We start from the raw sequence: 8,961 nt of genomic DNA, 5'->3' as shown, positions 1-8,961 counted from the left end.
GTTGTAAAGGGATTAAATACTGTAATCAAAATATTCTGTGAAATTGGTAAAAAAAACATGTTCCTCACAAATCTATGGGCTTTTGAGCTTGTTTTTGGTTGATTGGGATCTTCTTTTTAAATTGCCTGGCCACTTAATAGCCTGAGGTCAAATGGGAAAAAAACAGGTTTTTTTTTTAATTTATTTTTTAAGTAACATGTTTGGGAAAATGATGGTAAGAAACAAGTAGGTGAGAAGCATTTTCTGATTACTTCCAATCTGGCAGTTGTCTGCTTGTCCAGTGCAAACATAGTAAGGACTGTGACTACCGACAAAGGAGGCAGTGAGAAAACAAGGGGATGGAGGTGAGAAAGGAGGGTGAGTGTCCCTCTGGTGCCTCTGCCAGCCCGCTGTGCAGCTGTTGTGGATTCCTGGGGGATGCACTGACACAACATGGCAAAGGCAACTGCAGACAAAAACAGTCAGAGAAGGATTTGCCCCTAGTTTATCCTTGTTACTGATTGGGGTGGCAGCTGGACTTTTCACTGGAGATGAGCTTCATGAAGTATGTGGCTGTTCATTGACGCTTACATTATTGCAGTAAAGCAATGTTCTCCTTTGAGGAAATGCAAAATAAAGCCTACTTTATTTCTCTGGGGGGTGCCTAGCTGTTGCAGCTGAGACTGTACTCTATAGGGTGCTAGTAAACTGCTGGTAGGACAATTGTTAAGTAGGGCCTGTATCGCTGTCTCCATTATGGCAAAATCCTAACTTGCTGCAAAGTATGTTTGCTCAGTATCTTTTTAAGAAGTCATATTTAACCTCGTAAATGAGCTATTTACCTTCTGATGCAGCAGCTGGATTTTCCCCTGGCTCTCCTATTCCTGCTTGTCCTTTCAGCAGTGTGATTTCCCAGCAGTGAAGACTAGATAAAGTATGTTCACGTGAAATTCAGCGGTGTTAACTTAAAGTAAGTCTGGATTGCTGCTGCTGCTGCTGCTGTTGGTGGAGACACTGAAATTGAAAACAGAAGTTGATCATGTATAATCAAAAGTGACAGAAGGGATGAAGAATCACAAGTATTTACAGTACTGCATTTCCCTCCATGTCTCTTACTCACATTACCAGTTTTAACTGGTCTATCTTTCCAGTCCACAATGTGACTTGTCTGCGCAGGAGACATGTTGACAATAGGGATCAGGAGAACCCTTTGACATGAAGGTAAGAAGGAATGGAGGGCTGGCAGCATCTCCTGTATTTGACATACCCAAACTCTGCACCTGATTTTTGCCTACATCCCAAAGAGACCAGAGGGGTCTCACGGAGTACTGCAAGACTCCACATTTTGCTGTAAGGATAAGGGGAGGGCCAGGAGCAGAAGTCACCCCATGTTATTTGCTGTAGATCTGTTCCTTATCTGTTCCGAAAAACTGCCAAGCATGTATTTGGTGCAAACTAAGGGGAGCCTTTGGACGGGGAAGGTGCTTTTCACAGCAGGAGACAGCCACCCTGAACTGGGTTGCAGCAAAGAAACGGTCTCAGTGGTGGTGCTTCACATTTGGCACACTGTCCCCCTCCACCATGTGCCTGGGTGCCTGAGGAGATGTTCTCTGAAATGACCTGCACGTGATTCAGGTTTTAAAATGGTTAAGAAAAAGACCTTAAACTAATGCATCTTTAAGATGGAAACAGTTTTTAAACAGAAAGAAACCCAGAAAGATAATGAAAAACGTTACCCCCTCCTTTTCTGTACCACATCAGATTGACTCTGTTATGTGGCTTTACTTTGAAACAGATCATTCTCATTGCAACACGTTTAATGCTGCCAGCCACCACATGGTTATTTGGCAGCTATTTAAAGCTCAGATCATATTACTCTGTCGCAGTGCTAGGCACCCATGTTCCAACTGGTATACAACTGATCTAAAGAGAAATCAGCTTCAGGTTTTGTTCTCTGAAATTAAATGTGACGGCATGATCTCTATGATCCTTTTTTTCCACTTTTCTCTCTCTTTTTTTTTTTGTATGCGTTATTAGTTTTTGGAGCAGCATTTTGCTAGCAGCTCAGGGGAAATTTAGTTAGGTTGTCAGCCTGATATAGTGTATTATCAGATGCGTTAGCTTTTCCTCCCTCTTACATTTGCTTAAGAGCTTATAAACCACAGAGAATAAAAAGTGCTAAATAGAATGAAACGACCTGTCAAGGGTAGATATAGTATTTGTGAATGACTTAAAAAAATTCCACCAGCTCCAAGCACTCCAGTCTCATTGACAGTCTGTGCTATCTTGAAATTTGGCTTCTTTCTTCCCCCCCCCCCCCAACACTTTGATGGTCATTGATCTTTGATGATTGCTTCTTGAAAAGGACTAATTTTGTCTTCCCATATTCAGTCCAGGATGAGATTTTATAGCAGGAGAGGATGCCATTATGAGATTTGAAATAGATTTGAATCCTGCTCTTAATATGATAAGCCTAATCTTGAATATTACAAAACATTGAACAAAGTCAAGACAAGCGACTCCCAGGAAGGCTTAACCAATAAATACCCTGCAGGGAATTGAATTTTTTTTCTATTAATGGAGAATAGGAGACTCTTCCATAGGGAATAAAGTGCCTGATCGCATACGCAGGTCACTTTTAACCCTAATAGATATATTAAATCGAGGTGCTGAGATGACCAGTGATCATAAATAGGATAGTGCTTACCCAGAAGTTCTGGTGGGTATTGATTAGGAAACTGAAGTTTTGTATGTAATCCTTCTTTCACTTCTTTCTTCTGAAGTCTTGTCCGTGTTGTTTGTCATTGTCCCTGCCCCCCCTCCCTCCCCCCCCATGTCCAGCAATTACATCAAAACCTTTTCAGGGTTTAAAGCTATGCCTTGAACTTTAAATAGCAACTTGCTAGTCAACGCAGCATGAACAGCATATCTATATATTCCAGGACTAATGCTAAGTTTATAACATAACTTGTTTCTTTGGCACGTAAATCGCATAATCCAATACAAAAGCACCTTTGCAGTCTTCCTCAAGGAGCAGGCTTTAGGGAAAGAAATGTTAAGGCTCCCTTGGAGCACCACATGCTTCAAGGCACCAGTGTGTTGCTGCCATGCTGCACACTTGGTGCTGAGATGAGCCTGCACAGCTATGTGAGCTGCTCCAGGACCCACACCAGGGTCCAGGCATGGGAGGATACAGCATAAATGCAGTCCCCGGAGATGTCTATGTATTAAGGTAGCATGATCATACCAACTAGCTCCGAAAATGTTAGCTTGAGTACTCTGTCAGCTGATGGTGACTATGCTGTGGTATCAAGACAGTTAGTCAAAGAGAGAGGAGAAACTGTAACCTGGACAGTTACTCGCTACCTTTCCTACAGAAACAAGGCCCAGACTGCCAGTACTGTGGTTGAATCACTGCAGCTTCAAATGCTTGTTTTGCCGTTGAAGTTGCACAATACACCATTAATTTGTGGGATTCCCAAATGTCAGACGTGTCTGAGGACATGAGCCTGGTGGGATTCAGACCAGAACATGGTATATAGTATAGGCTGTGGATCCTCTGCTGAATCTGTACAGTACTGTACAGAAGCTGTGCAAAAGCTTCATATTCCCTTGGAAGATGTTTCTGATGATAGGCTACTGACTCTGTATCTACAGAGAATGCAATCCATAGGAGGCACTTGCTTCTAGTTGCCATCAGAAAAAAAACCTCTAGCCTGACAAAAAAAAAAATCCCTAACTCCTGTCAGCTTGGTTTTAATAGTCCTGATGAAAACCTAGTAGTACCTTATTGTGCGAACAGTCACGTAGAAATCTGTCACAAGGCAATGACATACACACTCAAAGACGGGATGGTGACAGCTGGTTCTAGTACATAAGACCATTTTACAAGTCTTAAGCTGTGATTCACCCAGTAGGAAAATATTTGGATAACCTTTCTGCAGTAAGAAACATTACTTGGTAATACAGGTGTATGGGAATATTAAGTAATTATATTCCAATTATTAATTGCTATACAAAAGTATATCTGACTTTTTTCCCTGAAGAAAAGAGCCCCAACAAATTCTATGCATATTTCAATGACAGTGAAATCACCTTCAGATTGCCCTTGGTAATCTGTGCCCGTATCTCTGCTGCTGCAGTAGTGAAATGAGCACATCCCTTAACGACTCTGCATGAATCAGCTATGGGGTCTTTAATTTAATAAGGAGCTTCTGCACTCAGAATAGGAAGAAATTCATGAACTGGAGAGACCAAAGAAAAAGCCCCAGTTAGAAGCTAATGCCCTGCATCTTGATATCTGAAACTCTTTGATCAGTCATATGCTTGGGTTATTTGGTCAGATCCTTATTCCAGCACAAACACACTGCCAGTTCAGTTATCACCTGTATGTCTATACACAGGGATACCTTTAGATGTAAGAGTGCCTAAGGAACTGCTCAATAATAGGAAAAGACAGGGTCCTGAGAGAGTGATTTAACAAAAACCATTTTGCCCATGCCAGATTTCCAGTGAACCCGGATTCTACTGAATGAAGAATGCCGAAGGTGTGGTTTTAAGTCTGAAAAGGACACTTGTGCTACTTGAGCCTCTGAACTACCTGTCCTTCCAGCATTAAGACAAAGAGTTGGCAAAACCAATCTCACCTTGCAAGACATGGATGCCCATCATCTTTCTCTGTGAAAGAAGAGCTGCAACCTGCATCACAGTTATGGAGATTTATATTTGCTGTTCAGTTTAACAGGGTGCACAAGTAATAGCCATGTCACCCCTGTGCAAGCCACAACCCGTATGTCACACACAGGATGGAAATCCCTTCAGCTGATGCCTACATCTGTCCGCCCGCTGCTGTTTATTCTCAGTGACTCATAAAAGTGGGCTGGAGGAAGAAGACTGTGACGACAAAAGTTTTGCAGAGGGAGTCATATAATCACAGGATGGTTTGGTTTGGAAAGGACCTTAAGGATAATCTAATTCCAGCCCTCCAGCCATGGACAGGGCCACCTCCCACTAGACCAGGTTGCTCAAAGCCCCGTTCAGCCTGGCTTGGATTCTTGGGCAGGGGTGAGTTACTGTGGCGCGGTCTGCCCCGCACCGAGAGGCCGGCTGGGCTGCTGCACCCATCGCGGGCTTCCCAGCAGGGCCGCGGTGCAGCGGGGCCGAAGCGCAGGAGCCCGGGAGCCGTGCGGGACCGGAGCGGGGGCCGAGAGGGCTGCTGCAAGGCGCTCGGCTGCCACTGGGGGGCTTCATTTCCCCTCGAAAGCAGATCTGCCGGGAGCTCCTTCCAGAGCCAGCGGCTTGCTAGCGCTAATGAGAGTCTGGCTTTTCTCTCCCCGTGGTGGAGCATTTGCTGTTGGCTCAGGTTTATCCATCTAAAGGTATCTCGGCCTCCCTGTTTATTCTGGGGGGTTTCAAGGCTGTCGGCCTTAGCAAGAGTTGAGGTTAATACACTTCAGCACGTTTCACCCTTCAAAGGAGTCTTGCGTTACTTTAAGAGCAACAAAGGCCGTTTCTGGGCCAGGACAGCCCTAGATGTTGTGCTAAAAGCTCTTTATAGCCTACCAGACTCCTGTTCCTGCAGTGCTGCTCTACTTCTTGCTATAAACGGGTGCTTCAATAATTTCTTGCTTAAATAAGTAGCCGTGAGAGTAATACATATTTATAACTATAATAGAGGGTTTTTTAAAAGCACTTATATTCATTCATAAGATCTCAAAGTGCTTTTTAAATGAGGTCAGCACAATTGACCCTATTGAACCACTGCTGTGAAGAATTTCCAGACATGCTCATAACTGATGCTGTCACTGTTCATCAGCCGGTCAAATGCTCCTGTTTCCAACACCTTCAAGCCGAGGCTGGAACCAAAACCAAACCAGCAGGAAGCCTTTGGATTAGATAAGGTTTTTGGTCACAGAAGCTGCTGCTGCCTTGATACGGGGAAAGAAACAGCCGGGAAGCATTTGGAAACTGACCCTCCGTGGTTAATGTGGTTGGGGATGACTGAAGAGCTGAAATGAGGAGGAGCAGCAATTGGCAGAAACTGGAAGAGGTAGCAGTGAGAAGGAGAGTGAAGTTTCTCAAGTAACATGTAGCTTAGAGAGCTGTCACAGTTTTTGAGATAGGCTCCTGCCCTTCCTTGGAGAAAAACGTTCCCAGTGATCTGGAAGACTGAGGGGGCTAAAGCCCTAAAAGGAGGCCTCCAATTTTAGAAATGTCTCTCCTTTCCATAATCCCTTCTACTTTCATAACATTTTTCTATGTATGACATTATACAAACTGCATAACTGACAAATCTTCCGTTTGCATTAGGTTTAAGTGCCTTCCCTCCCATCACTCCTCACCGTTAAAAATACATTACAGAAATTACTATCCTGCCTAGGAAAATGTGTGATGACTCTGGTGTCTGTCATTTATTTCTAAAACATTTTGGCACTTTTTCTGCCAGGTTGTCTTTTCCCTTCAGCTTTGAGTGGGGGAAAAGGAAGTGCAGGGTTAGGGCAAGATTTTTCAGTTTCCCTGGTTATTGCATGCATGCATTGCAGCCCACATGCCAGGCATAACAGGTTCTAAATGCTGAGCAGGAGCAGTGAAATTCTCAGGAGAAAAGGAGAATAGAAAGCACAGGGAAGCCACACTTTGGGCTGCCATCAGAATGGCCATATCAAATCAGAACAAACCTACGGGTGCAGGATATTGTCCTCCTTCAGTGGCCAGTATCTGCAGAAAGACTGTCAGCAAACAGCAAGTGTAATGTGTCTTTTCAGCTTCTACAAAGGGGACAAATTCACCCCTTCTTTCACCTCCTTGCCACATGGGCTACATTTGTGCCTCTTCACCCAAACAACCCTCTGATCTCCTCTCTCCTGCAGGCCCCTGGTTTATGCTCCAGCACTGCTTTCCAGGGGCTGCTCTCGCGGGACATTTCTGAGCATTAATCATGCTGCAGAGATCCATTTTCCCTCTGATAAGAGCCTGGCTCAATCTGCAAGGAAAGGAGGGGAATCAATCTGCCTGATTGCTGTGGGCCCTTCATTTTGTACTCCGTAGCCCCTCGCCAAACAGGGCGGTGGGAGAGTCTCTGCTCAGTTCTTCCCAGCAGGTGTCACTATGGAATGGGAAAATGCAATTCCAGGGCCGGGAAAAGAGCTTGGCTGCAGGCAGAGCATCCTCTGACAGTGCCACCGAGGTAGCATGACACCGTGTCTGGTAAACTTTCATAATTAGATCTGAAACAGATCTGCAGCCTCCCTCTGCTTTCCCCCCTTTTTCCCCTCCATCACAACAACCCTAATAGTGGGTCAGAAAAGTTTTCTGGCTTTCTTTAAACATTGCGTAGCAAAGAGGCACCCACCGTTATAGATCACTACCCTGTGTAGTAACGCAGCACAATAACGTGTAAGTTTTCCAGAACTGTTGGTAATTACTGATAAGCCCAGTTCAGCTCTCAGTTACATACAAAGCTGGGTAAACAGTGGGAGGAAAAAAATTAATTAGAGCCCATGTTTGCTGAAGCTGGCTAGCGACTCCATCTGATCACGTTCCTGCTCCTTTTATTCCCCTTGCACAAACATTTGGGTGGTCAGGTTTTGCTGGCACCTAGGTGTGCAGGAGGAGCTTTTGACTGTGCAAATAGTACATCTCTCCCAGGGCATGGGTCCTTTTGGCAAGGGTGTACCTGTGCTCTGCCCTTTTGTTTGCAGCTGGGGAGGTGTTTAGAGGCCTGAGAAGGTGGAAGCTAAATGGTCAGCAATTCTGGCAGTTTATACATCAGCAAGAGCAATAGCAGAAGAGAGAAGAAAGGCAGGAATAGGACACAGTGGGAAGGACACTCGCCTGAAGACATTTCACATGTGTTTTGACCCCTGAATGCCCTTGTGCAGTATGTCTTACAGCAAGCACAGCCTATATGGAGAGGCAGAGAGGAATTCAGCATCTTACACATGCTCTGAACACACTGGTTGCACAAATGTTGGGCCTAGCTTGGATTGCCTCTCTTGCTGGGAAATCTGGGTTGGGCACAGTTCTTACAGTTTTGTCCCAGTCAAATGGTAAAGCTTGATGAGTGCTACAAGGCAACTTGAGCTCTGCCTGGGACACTTGTCCTTCCCTGGTTCTTCCTCAAAGGAACTTCTGTCTGTTCCAGGGGACTGAGGGTATCAGTGTGTTATCAGGGCTCTAGAAAGCCTGTTCTGCATAGAGACCTCATTTCAGCCTTCCAATACCTGAAAGGTGCTGCAGAGGGACTCTTCATCAGGACTGTACTGATAGAATGGAAAGTAATGGGCTTAAGCTTAAACAGGGGAAGTTTAGATTAGATATAAGGAAGAAGTTCTTTACAGTTAGCATGATGAGATGCTGGAACAGGTTGCCCAAAGAAGTGGTAAAAGCTCCATCCCTGGCAGTGTTCAAGGCCAGCTCATGGCAGAGGGGTTGGAACTTGATGATCTTAAGGTCCTTTCCAACTCTAACCATTCTATGATTCTATGAGACTGGTCACAACAATGAAGAAAAAGGCTGATAGCTGTGACATGAGATCAACTTTCGCCATTCTGTGATTCTATGATTCTGTGACTGATTGAACCCCCTCACTACGGTAAGGCTGATTTACTAATATCAAAACTAGCTCAGTCTTGAGAAGGTGATCAGACCAGATGACCCCCAAATGTCCCTTCCAACTAAAATAACTCTATGAATTCTATGAATGTGGAGTCACATTTACTTATTCACGTTCTTGTGCAACACCTTTATGTTTTCCACATGCCATTTACCAGTTTTATGTAGTGGCAATGCCTGTTCTTCTGCTCTGCCTTTTTCAGAGATCAGGAAGGCTGAATGTGACATCCCCTCAACTGATCATAAATCTGGTATACATCTTTCCCTCTCCTTCTTCTAGGAGGAACTCAGCTGCAGGTGAGGACCATGACTGGCCCAGGGTGAACAGAGAAAATACTTCAGTGCCCTCAGCATCATCTCCTGTCATGC

This window comes from Pezoporus occidentalis, unplaced genomic scaffold (genome assembly GCF_034315485.1).
Source record: "Pezoporus occidentalis ecotype Australia unplaced genomic scaffold, CSIRO_AGI_Poc_V1 ctg99, whole genome shotgun sequence".
NCBI lineage: Eukaryota > Metazoa > Chordata > Aves > Psittaciformes > Psittacidae > Pezoporus > Pezoporus occidentalis.
This window is presented reverse-complemented; position numbering follows the sequence as displayed.